The sequence below is a fragment of the Bos grunniens genome, chromosome 5, assembly GCF_055505025.1.
Source record: "Bos grunniens cultivar Pamir isolate PY7600 chromosome 5, Bosgru_T2T1.0, whole genome shotgun sequence".
NCBI classification, from domain to species: domain Eukaryota; kingdom Metazoa; phylum Chordata; class Mammalia; order Artiodactyla; family Bovidae; genus Bos; species Bos grunniens.
The window spans coordinates 46,810,482-46,823,566 of record NC_141169.1 but is presented as its reverse complement, the minus strand read 5'-3'; positions in this window follow the sequence as shown (position 1 = coordinate 46,823,566).

The following is a 13,085-nucleotide window of genomic DNA, read 5'->3' as shown; positions in this document are numbered from 1 at the left end:
GATAAAAAGTGAGGTCTACAGATATGATCTGGGTCAAGCATCTGAAACCTTAGTCAGAAATAATAATTAGCTGTTTTCTAAATAATTAGCTGTTTTCTATCATTTACAAAGAGTATGTAAATGATGAAGTTTTCCTTTGTCATGCATGCAGATATTGTTAGAATTAAGACATAGCCTAGAGAAAAGGGGAGAAGGCGTTTGGTGTTACACCTGCATTTTAGGGGACATTTGTATACAGGAGAAGACTCTTGAGGGTCCCTCGGACAGCAAGGAGATCAAACTAGTCAATCCTAAAGGAAATCAACTCTGAATATTCATTGGAAGAATTGATGCTGAAGCTCTAATACTTTGGCCATGTGATATGAGGAACTGATTCATTGAAAAAGACCCTGATGCTGGGAAAGATTGAAGGCATGAGGAGAAGGAGACAACAGAGGATGAGATGGTTGGATGGCATCACTAACTTGATGGACATGAGTTTGAGCAAGCTCTGGGAGTTGGTAATGGACAGGGAAGCCTGGAGTGCTGCAGTCCAGCAGTCGCAAAGAGTTGGACATAACTGAGTGACTGAACTGACTGAACTGTATGCAGGGGAAATAAGAGTGTAAGTCACATCTCAAACAAGGAGGACATCTATATGTACAGGCCACATCAGATGTATGTTTCAGACATAATGACAAACTTCGAATAGCACTCCACTGTTAGCAGGTTATGCAATGTTGAAATACTAGTTTGGTACTCAAGAGGAAAGGTTTCCAAATGATTCTTTCATTAGATGTATTCGGAAATTTGATATGAGAGTTTAGTGTTGATAAAGAGTTAGAAAGCTGAACCAGAATAAAAGATTTTGAATTGAGCAGGGCTGCCTCTCTGTGCTGCAGACTCATGATTATCTACAGTGAATGAGTGTTGACATTAGAAAGCTAAACCACATAACACATACAGAGTATGAGTGTTCAGTAAACAATCATGATTGCAGCTACCGAGTGCTGAAAGTCTGCAGCGTGCGTTCTCAGTCTCCTTTAAAAGTAGTGCAGCTGTTACATTAATGGATGAGAGTCCAGGGTATTATCAAGGAACAAAATATGGTTCAGTTTGATTAGTTCTATGGCACATGAGTTCGAATGTGCCTAATTCGATAATGCCAGAGCATTTCTGAGGGACTAAAGAAAATAAGGATAATACAATATAAATGGAAACACTATTACTTTCATTTCTTTTGAGAATAAACCATTCTAGACAAAAATGACAGTGAAAAGATGAGACACAGGGAAGCAGCCTCTTCTATCTGTAGAATATTGCCCAGCTCGATAAGAGCCATGGGGCAGAGGATCAAGAGTGGGTCCCAAGTAGACCAGTTTCCCCCTAGAAATTGCAATGGTAGCTCACATTCAAGGAATGTTTAATATGGTCCAGGCCTTTATCTAGCTGTTTCACATGGATTGGATCATTTAACCTTCACCACCACCCTGCTGAGAATGACCTGTTATCACTGTCATTTTATAGATAGGAAAATTGAATCTAGGCGAAGTTAGGTAACATTTCAAGGTCACACAGTAAGAAGTGTGTCTGGTGTCTGGTGTTTGGTGTGTTTGGTGTTTGGTGTCTGGACTCAGATAGGCCGTGGCTCCCTCAGCTGCTACCTCCCATTGCTACGCTGTGCCTGCTGGGTAAGGAGGGCTTTGGTGTATGTAACTGCCAGAGCCCCACCCTCACTATCCCAAACCACCTTCTTTTCAGGAAATTGGGGATTTTTTTTTTTTTAATCTTATGCCTTGGAAATACTTCCTGTCAAACCAAGTTCGACTATTTGTATCCTGTTCTCTTTGAAACACCTGCTCTCCACCTGCCTTTCCCTTTAGCCTCCCCCCCGAGAGCTCTTGAAGTTGATCTACAGAAGAGTTAAAAACATACCTACTTAGAAAGGAAGAGGGAAAAGATGCGCCTGGAAGAATTCAGAACTAAGATTTGGTGTTGAAACCTCTGACCATATTCTTCCTCACTCTGTCTAGTGACTTGAGTATGGCCAGTAGACGTGAAATGTTCCTAGAGATTTGAGTCACTATTAGAGCTCAACTTCTTCTTGGCTGAAATTTTTTAAAGCCTATTTTCATAGTATTATTCTTTCTTCTTTTGTTTACTTTTATTGGAGTATAGTTGCTTTACGACGTTGTAGTTTCTGCTGTAGCAAAGTGAATCAGCCATAACACATACTTCTTCTTTTTTGGATCCTTCCCATTTAGGTCATCACAGAGCTTTGAGTAGAGTTTCCTGAGCTATAGAGTAGGTTCTCATTAGTTATCTATTCTATACATAGTATCAATACTGTATGTATGTCAGTCTTAATCTCCCAATCCATCCCATGCCCTCCTTCCCCCTTGGTGTCTATATGTTTGTTCTTCATGTCTGTATCTTTATTTCTCCTTTATAAATAAGATCATCTATACCAATTTTTTTTCAGATTCCACATATATGTGTTAATATACAATATTTATTTTTCTCTTTCTGACTACTTCACTCTGTGTGACAGTCTCTAGGTTGAGGCCAAACTTACTCAGAGTAGGAGATGAGTGGTAATCCCCTTGCACACTTAAGGCAGCCTTTGATGTCTCCACCAACCCAGAGGAAGGTTGCTGGGAGTGTGTGTGCTGAGTTGCCTCAGTTGTGTCCAGCTCTGTGCGATCCCATAGACTGTAGCCTGCCGGGCTCCTCTGTCCACGGGATTCTCCAGGCAAGAATACGAGAGGGTTGCCATTTCCTACTTCAGGGATCTTCCTGACCCAGGAACCAATCGTGCATCTCTTAAGTCTCCTGCATTGGCAGGCAGGTGCTCTGCCACTAGTGCCACCTGGGAAACCCTTGCTTGTGAGGAGCATGTGCCTCCAATTTTCTTGCCTCCATTTCCTTCTTAGAGGGAAAATAGGGTGATTTCATCTTGACGTTTTTATTTCAACTCTATTTTTAAATAAAGGATTTAAATTATTTACTTTCATCGTCTGAAAAATGAAATTTCCTTGAAACACAAGGTTGACCATTTTGATCACTTTGGGTTGTGTATCTAGACCAGAACATTATAATACTTATTAATGATAACAATAATAACTATTAGAAATACTGGAATTCATTTGTAGGGAAAATTCCAGATATCCTCAAGACATCTTCCAAGTGTTGATAATCCCCTTAATGAATTGCAATCAAAATCCATGCTAGATAACCGAGATTTTTAGATAAATCCTTCTTAAAAATTCTGCTACTGAACATAGTATAATCATTTACAAAGATAAGAAAAATTTAATAAAACAATGTTGAGTAATGGAACTCTTAAAACCTTCATGCATGACTACTAGATTAGACCTAGCATCTGCTGAAAAGTCTATCATTTACATGGGTAAGCACATTTGTGATTCATTATTAAAATGCAAAAAATGATGAAAACATCTCTGCCCAATTGAAAAGGTCTTCCTTCACCTTACTCAGCTTCCATAATGAAACTTCTATTATTACTTTGGTTTTTGTATCTTATTCAGATTCTCACCCAAAATATTAGCCAAGCCATGTATTATCAGTGCTTTTTCAGTATTTAATTAGGTTAAAAATCTAACCATTTTATTAAGTACAGATTCAAAGGTGAGAATCACAAATATGTCTGCATGAAAGACTCCTGAGAGATAATGAGCAGGGGGAGATTTCTATTAGGAATAAGGAAGAACTGAATTAGTGAACTGAATCTATATTTCTGTTGCTAAGTTTCAAAGCTGCCTGGTTCTTTATGTTTAAATAAGAAGTAACTCAAATAGGCAACAGATTTTACTGAGCGTAAACTATTCCAGACAAGGTGATACATGAAATATATTGCAATACACAGAGGAGAGTAACACATACTCTAATTTTAAGGATTTAGATCAGATTAGAAATATGTACATAAAAGTATTATGAAAAACAGAAGGAAGTGTGAAATACCCACGCGAACATTAAGTGCTTGAAGGAACTCAGAGAGCCTTTGTTTCAGCTTAGTCTAGAGAGGCTTCATGGAGGAGGTGGGATCCAATTTGCATTTGAAAGGATACCTTGATGGACATATTGTTGCCTAACCACCATCCATTCAGCCTTCTTTGCATATTTTTCAGAAATCCTCTCCTATGCAGGACACATATCTTAGGGAAAGCAAACTCTATCCTAAGCTCCAAGGGAGACCCCTGATTAGTCTATGAAGCATCATGGTAATTGTATCCCTTCCTTCTTCTCCTCCCCCAGGATTTGTCCAGGGAACTAAACTTAATGCCCATCAGTGTCTGGCATTTTCCCCAGTAATTGATACTGGTCTAGGAACAAGACCTAAATGGGGCCAGTCAATCTAAAATCCCTCTTAGAAGAAATGGAGTAGCCATCATAGTCAACAAAGGAGTCTGAAATGTAGTACCGATGCGATCTCAAAAACGAAAGAATGATCTCTGTTCGTTTCCAAGGCAAACCATTCAATATCACAGTAATCAAAGTCTATGCCCCAAACAATAATGCTAAAGAAGCTGAAATTGAACAGTTCTATGAGGACCTACAAGACCTACTAGAACTAACATCCAAAAAAGATGTCCTTTTCATCAGAGGGGACTGGAATGCAAAAGTAGGAAGTCAAGAAATACCTGGAGTAATGGGCAAATTGGGCCTCGGAGTACAGAATGAAGCAGGGCAAAGGCTAACAGTTTTGCCAAGAGAATGCACTGGTCATAGCAAACATCTTCTTTCAGCAACACAAGAGAAGACTCTACACATGGACATCACCAGGTGGTCAATACTGAAATCAGATTGATTACATTCTTTGCAGCCAAAGATGGAGAAGCTCTATACAGTCAGCGAAAACAAGACTGGGAGCTGACTGTGGTTGAGATCATGAACTCCTTATTGCCAAATTCAGACTTAAATTGAAGAAAGTAGGGAAAACCACTAGATCATTCAGGTATGACCTAAATCAAATCCCTTATGACTATACAGTGGAAGTGACAAATAGATTCAAGGGATTAGATTTGATAGAGTGCCTGAAGAACCATGCATGGAGTAACATTGTACAGAGGACAGTGATCAAGACCATCCCCAAGAAAAACAAATGCAAAAAGGCAAAATGCTTGTCTGAGGAGGCCTTAAAAACAGCTATGAAAAGAGGAGAAGTGAAAGGCAAAGGAGAAAAGGAAAGATATACCTGTTTGAATGCAGAGATCCAAAGAATAGCAAGGAGATATAAGAAAGCCTTCCTCAGTGATCAGTGCTAAGAAATAGAGGAAAATAACAAAATGGGAAAGACTAGAGATCTCTTCAAGAAAATTAGAGATACTAAGGGAACTTTTAATGCAAAGATGGGCACAATAAAGGACAGAAATGGTATGGACTTAACAGAAGCAGAAGATATTAAGAAGAGGTGGCAAGAATACACAGATCAGATCAGATCAGTCGCTCAGTCGTGTCCGACTCTTTGCAACCCCATGAATCACAGCACGCCAGGCCTCCCTGTCCATCACCAACTCCCGGAGTTCACTCAGACTCACGTCCACCGAGTCAGTGATGCCATCCAGCCATCTCATCCTCTGTCGTCCCCTTCTCCTCTTGCCCCCAATCCCTCCCAGCATCAGAGTCTTTTCCAATGAGTCAACTCTTCGCATGAGGTGGCCAAAGTACTGGAGTTTCAGCTTTAGCATCATTCCTTCCAAAGAAATCCCAGGACTGATCTCCTTCAGAATGGACTGGTTGGATCTCCTTGCAGTCCAAGGGACTCTCAAGAGTCTTCTCCAACACCACAGAGAAGAGCTATACAAAAAAAGATCTTTGTGACCTGGATAATCACGATGGTGTGATCACTCACCTAGAGCCAGATCCTGGAATGCAAAGTGAAATGCACCTTAGGAAGCATCACTATGAAAAAAGTAGTGGAGATGATGGTATTCCAGTTGAGCTATTTAAAATCCTAAAAGATGATTCTGTGAAAGTGCTGCACTCAATATGCCAGCAAATTTGGAAGACTCAGCAGTGGCCACAGGACTGGGAAAGGTCAGTTTTCATTCCAATCCCAAAGAAAGGCAATGCCAAAGAATTTTCAAACTACCGCACAGTTGCACTCATCTCACACCCTGGCAAAGTAATGCTCAAAATTCTCCAAGTCAGGCTTCAATAGGACATGAACCATGAACTTCCAGATGTTCAAGCTGGATTTAGAAAAGGCAGAGGAACCAGAGATCAAATTGCCAACATCCATTGGATCATCGAAAAAGCAAGAGAGTTCCAGAAAAATATTTACTTCTGCTTTATTAACTATGCCAAATCCTTTGACTGTGTGGATCACAATAAACTGTGGAAAATTCTGAAAGAGATGGGAAGACCAGACCACCTGACCTCCCTCCTGAGAAATCTGTATGCAGATCAGGAAGCAACAGTTAGAACTGGACATGGAACAACAGACTGGTTCCAAATAGGAAATGGAGTTTGTCAAGGCTGTATATTGTCACCCTGCTTATTTTACTTATGTGCAGAGTACATCATGAGAAACGCTGGGCTGGAAGAAACACAAGCTGGAATCAAGATTGCCGGGAAAAATATCAATAACCTCAGATATGCAGATGACACCACCTTTATGGCAGAAAGTGAAGAGGAACTAAACAGCCTCTTTTTTTAATTTAAATTTATTTATTTTAATTAGAGGCTAATTACAATATTGTATTGGTTTTGCCATACATCAACATGAATCTGCCACAGGTGTACACGTGTTCCCCATCCTGAACCCCCCTCCCACCTTCCTCCCTGTACCATCCCTCTGGGTCATCCCACTAAAGAACCTCTTGATGAAAGTGAAAGAGGAGAGTGAAATAGTTGGCTTAAAGCTCAAAATTCAGAAAACTACAATCATGGCATCTGGTTCCATCATTTTATGGCAAATAGATGGGAAAACAATGGAAACAGTGACAGACTTTATATTTTTGGGCTACAAAATCACTGCAGATGGTGACTGCAACCATGAAATTAAGACACTTGCTCCTTGGAAGAAAAGTTATGGTCAACCTAGGCAGCGTATTAAAAAGCAGAGACATTACTTTGCCAACAAAGCTCCATCTAGTCAAAGCTATGGTTTTTCCAGTAGTCAAGTATGGATGTGAGAGCTGGACTATAAAGGAAGCTGAGCACTGAAGAATTGATGCTTTTGAACTGTGGTGTTTGAGAAGACTCTTAAGAGTCCCTTGGACAGCAAGAGGATCCAACGAGTCCATCCTAAAGAAAATCAGTCCTGAATATCCATTGGAAAGACTGATGCTAAGCTGAAATGCCAATACTTTGGCCACCTGATGAGAAGAACTGACTCACTGGAAAAGACCCTGATGCTGGGAAAGATTGAAGGTCGGAGGAGAAGGGGACGACAGAGGATGAGATGGTTGGGTGGCATCACCAACTCAATGGACATGAGTTTGAGTAAACTCTGGGAGTTGGTGTTGGACAGGGAGGCCTGGCGTGCTGAAGTCCATGGGGTCACAAAGAGTCGGGCATGACTGAGTGACTGAACTGAATCTAAAAGGAAGGACTTTTCTTTCACAATTGAGAATAAGATTTTTATTCTCTGTTACTGTGTAGGAAAAAGATCGTCATCCTGGTTGCTTCCAGCAGTCATTTTAACGTCATGAGGAGCCCTAGCACAAAGACAAATCTGACACATGCAAGAAGGCTGAGACTGGAGAACAGGTGAGATTCAGAGCAGGAGGCCCACTTGTACTGCACCTGGAGCTTGATCTGCTTCTAGACTGCCTGTTATGTGAGACAGTACTAGGTCTCCTATTTTGTTAGAGAGTACATTTCTTCAGTGTTTAAGCCATAATAGAGTCAGATTTTCTGTAACTGCCAGCCAAAATCATGCAGATTGCTATCAACAGTGGAGCTGATTCCTTTGCTAGCATGCATTTCCATATTTTCCCAACAAAGGAAATAAATTAAATGCTATGTGGGTTGTTTTTGTTTGTTTTTGAGTAGGGAAAGGGCAGGAATACCCCCTCAGCAAATTCTCCTTGTGACTTAAATGGGAGAGACAATCTATTGGTTTCAAGTACCTCTGGATGCCATGACTGATTCAGACAGACACAGGGATAAGAGACAAGAGAAAGCTGCTGAGGCTTCTGAAAAGACGCTTCTTTCCCATGAGAAATACCAGATATATCTTTTTCTACTTCCCTGCATGGAAGGTAAGCAGAGATGGGCTGTGTTCATTTTCCTAGGGCAGCTGTAACAGAGCACCATGAACTAGGTGGCTTAAAACAGAAATGTATTCTCTCAGTTCTGGAGGCTAGATGTCCACAAGGAACGTGTTGACAGAGCAGTGCTCCTTTTGAAAGCTCTAGGGAAAAACCACATACTCCCCACCCCCTTTATTAAAACTCAGTTTGACCTCATATTAACTTGATTACACTGGTGTTTGTGTGTGTTAGTTGCTCAGTCTTGTCCAACTCTTTGCGACCCCATGGATTATAGCCCGCTAGGCTCTGCTGTCCGTGGAATTCTCCAGGCAAGAATATTGGAGTGAGTTGCCGTTTCGTTCTCCAGAGGATGTTCCTGACCCAGGGATCAAACCTGGGTCTCCTGCATTGCAGGCAGATTCTTTATCATCTGAGCTACCAGAGATTACACCAACAGAGATCCTATTTCCAAATAAGGTCACACTCACTGATTCCCGGTAGACATGAGTTTAGAATGGGAAAGACTAGAGATCTCTTCAAAAAAATTAGAGATACCAGGGAACATTTCATGCAAAGATGGGCGTGATAAAGGACAGAAATGGTATGGACCTGACAGAAGCAGAAGATATTAAGAAGAGGTGGCAAGAATACACAGAAGAACTGTACAAAAAAGATCTTCACGACCCAGATAATCACAATGGTGTGATCACTCACCTAGAGCCAGACATCCTGGAATGTGAAGTCAAGTGGGCCTTAGAAAGCATCACTACGAACAAAGCTAGTGGAGGTGATGGAATTCCAGTGGAGCTATTTCAAATCCTGAAAGATGATGCTGTGAAAGTGCTGCCTCAATATGCCAGCACATTTGGAAAACTCAGCAGTGGCCACAGGACTGGAAAAGGTCTGTTTTCATTCCAATCCCAAAGAAAGGCAATGCCAAAGAATGCTCAAACTACCACACAATTGTACTCATCTCACACGCTAGTAAAGTAATGCTCAAAATTCTCCAAGCCAGGCTTCAGCAATACGTGAACTGTGAACTTCCAGATATTCAAGCTGGTTTTAGAAAAGGCAGAGGAACCAGAGATCAAATTGCCAACATCCGCTGAATCATGGAAAAAGGAAGAGAGTTCCAGAAAAACATCTATTTCTGCTTTATTGACTATGCCAAAGCCTTTGACTGTGTGGATCACAATAAACTGTGGAAAATTCTGAAAGAGATGGGAAGACCAGAGCACCTGACCTGCCTCTTGAGAAACCTATATGCAGGTCAGGAAGCAACAGTTAGAACTCGACATGGAACAACAGACTGGTTCCAAATAGGAAAAGGAGTACTTCAAGGCTGTATATTGTCACCCTGCTTATTTAACTTCTATGTAGAGTACATCGTGAGAAACGCTGAACTGGAAGAAGCACAAGCTGGAATCAAGATTGCCAGGAGAAATATCAATAATCTCAGATATGCAGATGATACCACCCTTATGGCAGAAAGTGAAGAGGAAGTAAAAAGCCTTTTGATGAAAGTGAAAGAGGAGAGTGAAAAAATTGGCTTAAAGTTCAACATTCAGAAAACGAAGATCATGGCATCTGGTCCCATCACTTCATGGGAAATAGATGGGGAAACAGGGGAAACAGTGTCAGACTTTATTTTGGGGGGCTCCAAAATCACTGCAGATGGTGATTGCAGTCATGAAATTAAAAGAGGCTTACTCCTTGGAAGGAAAGTTATGACCAACCTAGATAGCATATTCAAAAGCAGAGACATTACTTTGCCAACAAAGGTCCATCTAGTCAACGCTTTGGTTTTTCCAGTGGTCATGTATGGATGTGAGAGTTGGACTGTGAAGAAAGCTGAGCACCGAAGAATTGATGCTTCTGAACTGTGGTGTTGGTGAAGACTCTTGAGAGTCCCTTGGACTGCAAGGAGATCCAACCAGTCCATTCTGAAGGAGATCAGCCCTGGAATTTCTTTGGAAGGACTGATGCTGAAGCTGAAACTCCAGTACTTTGGCCACCTCATGCGAAGAGTTGACTCATTGGAAAAGACTCTGATGCTGGGAGGGATTGGGGGCAGGAGGAGAAGAGGACGACAGAGGCTGAGATGGCTGGATGACATCACCAACTCAACCGACATGAGTTTGGTTAAACTCTGGGAGTTGGTGATGGACAGGCAGCTGGCGTGCCTCGATTAATGGGGTCGCAAAGAATCGGACACGACTGAGCGACTGAACTGAACTGAACTGAACTGATTGAATCCAGTACAAGGCCTTATGCAGCCAGTTTTGGTGTCCTGAAGGAAGCCAGCCTGAGAATGAAGTCAACATCAACACATGAAGCCATACAGAGTCAAGGTGATCTCAAAGTAAATGACATCATTAACCTCTGGATATAACTCTGCCTAAAGTTTATTTTACTTTGTATATTTAATTTACTTAAGCTAGAAAGTTTCTATTTTTATTTAAGTCACTCTGTTGAATTCTTGTTTCAAGAGTTTCAAAAAGACTTCTGAGAACTTGATGTGAATTTTGTTGAGAGAAGGAAAAAGGTCTTGCCACATAACAGGGGATGGCAGGAGGGAAAAATATCATGAGGATAAAATAACAGGAGGTTGGAATCAAGGTTTGGCTAGAACAGAATATTTATTAGAAGAGCTGCTGCTATTGCTGCTAAGTCGCTTCAGTCGTGTCCAACTCTGTGCGACCTCATGGATGGCAGCCCATCAGGCTCCCCTGTCCCTGGGATTCTCCAGGCAAGAACACTGGAGTGGGTTGCCATTTCCTTCTCCAGTGCATGAAAGTGAAAAGTGAAAGTGAAGTCACTCAGTCGTGTCCGACTCTTCGTGACCCAGTGGACTGCAGCCTACCAGGCTCCTCCGTCCATGGGATTTTTCCAGGCAAGAGTACTGGAGTGGGGTGCCATTGCGTTCTCCATTAGAAGAGGAGAGGGGCATAAAGTTGTACAGACGGGTTAAGTGTAAGTTTTGAGGGGTCTGGAAATGTCAAACTAAATAATTTCAACCTTCTTCTATAGGCACATGGTATATTAGATGGTTTCTGAACAGGGAAGTTGAATCAATTAATATGATATTTTAGGTTAATTAACAGTGAAGTGCAAATTGTATCGGAAGCAGAGAGAAATCAGATCAGAATTGACTGCCCTGATGTTTCCCAATGCAATCAAGATGGGGCAGCCCTCGCTGCTCATTTCGGGGCTGGAACTCATTCCATCCCACTTACCTAACCTGGCCTTCTTCCTGTTCCTAGAACAGACCAGACTCATTCTACTCACAGGCTTTTACACTGGCTGTGTATGTGTGCTCAGTAGTCGGACTCTGCAGATGCTTTTTTTTTTTGGCTGATTATTGCACGGCTGGCTCCTTCTTATCATTCAATCCTCAGCTCAGCTGTTGCCTCTTGAGAAGACTTCCCTGACCAGTCAATCTAGAATAGCCTCCTGTCTGTTCCTCTGTCAGACTGGCTTTTTTTTTTTTTTTTAAACTATAATTGCTTTACAATGTTGTGTTAGTTTCTGCTGTACAGCAGTGTAAATCAGCTATATGTATACATATATCCCTTCCCTCTTGGACCTTCCTCCCACCTCACTCCCATCCTACACCTCTAGGTCATCATAGACTTTTATTTTGATTCCAGTACTGAGCACCATTTGCTAGATATCTCTTTTACTTACTTATTTTTGTAATCCCTTCACTCACTGTCCTAACTACAAAGTCAGCATCATAAGAGTAACGACCTTGTTGGGTTTCCACTATCATCTCTCCGGTATCCTATAGGAGCTCAAATAAATACATGTGGTATAAATGATTATTAAATTTGGTTTTGAAGTTTTAAAATTGCTAAAACATTGAATCAATAGTTTAATTTTTAGATGAGCAAAATTAAATAATTAAAATTAAATAATTAATCAGGAGAGAAACTATTTCCAGAGTTAATTTTGCTCAAAAGGCAGGCAGAAGTAGAACTGAAATACGTATTTTTCTCAGTGTTCTGAAAAGACAAGGATAATTTTCAAAACAACACTCTTGTCTCCTAAGGCTGTTTCCACCAGAAACACCCTGGGCATAAAGAAAAGCTCTAGGGAACTACAAAGGAATATATTTAAGCTTTTCTGTTTCCATTTTCCCTAGTGGTAGTTTCATTTCAAGGCCAGCAGTCTATAACAAGCGCTAGGCTTCTAGAGCAATTTACATCTCTTGAATGATTCAGAATCAGACTCCTTTGTCATAACCAGAGCTGAGCCCCTGATGTGTTCCCTAGTAAGTGGAAACCTCTGTGTTCGTTGCTTCCCCTTAGTGCCTTTGACCTCAGCATGAAACTCTCTCACTATTTTTTTTTAAATTTTATTTATTTTAATTGGAGGCTAATTACTTTACAATATTGTGTTGGTTTTGCCATACACTGACATGAATCCGCCATGGGTGTACATGTGTTCCCCATCCTGAACCCCCCTCCCACCACCCTCCCCATCCCATCCCTCTGGGTCATCCCAGTGCACCTGAGCACCCTGTATAATGATTATCTTTTTATTAAAATATGCCACAGTGCATTTACCAGATCAATATGAGAAATCTCTGTCTCATAGAACGTAGACTGAGCAAGCCTCAGCAAAGTAATGAAGGAGCAGAGAACTTTCTAAGCCAGCCTTTTCCATGACTCTCCTGGGGTGCTATTATTTATAATATACTCCTGTGGCTTTTCCTGAGATTATAATGAATGAGCTTGTGTATATTACCAATCTGCTACTTTTGACTGAAATAACCGGTGAATTATTTGAAGTGGCCTATCGAGACCGTATGAAAATAGATCAGTGTCAGCTTGAAGGAACTGGCAAAGGTGGGTAGATTGGCCACTAAATTCAAATTTCAAATAT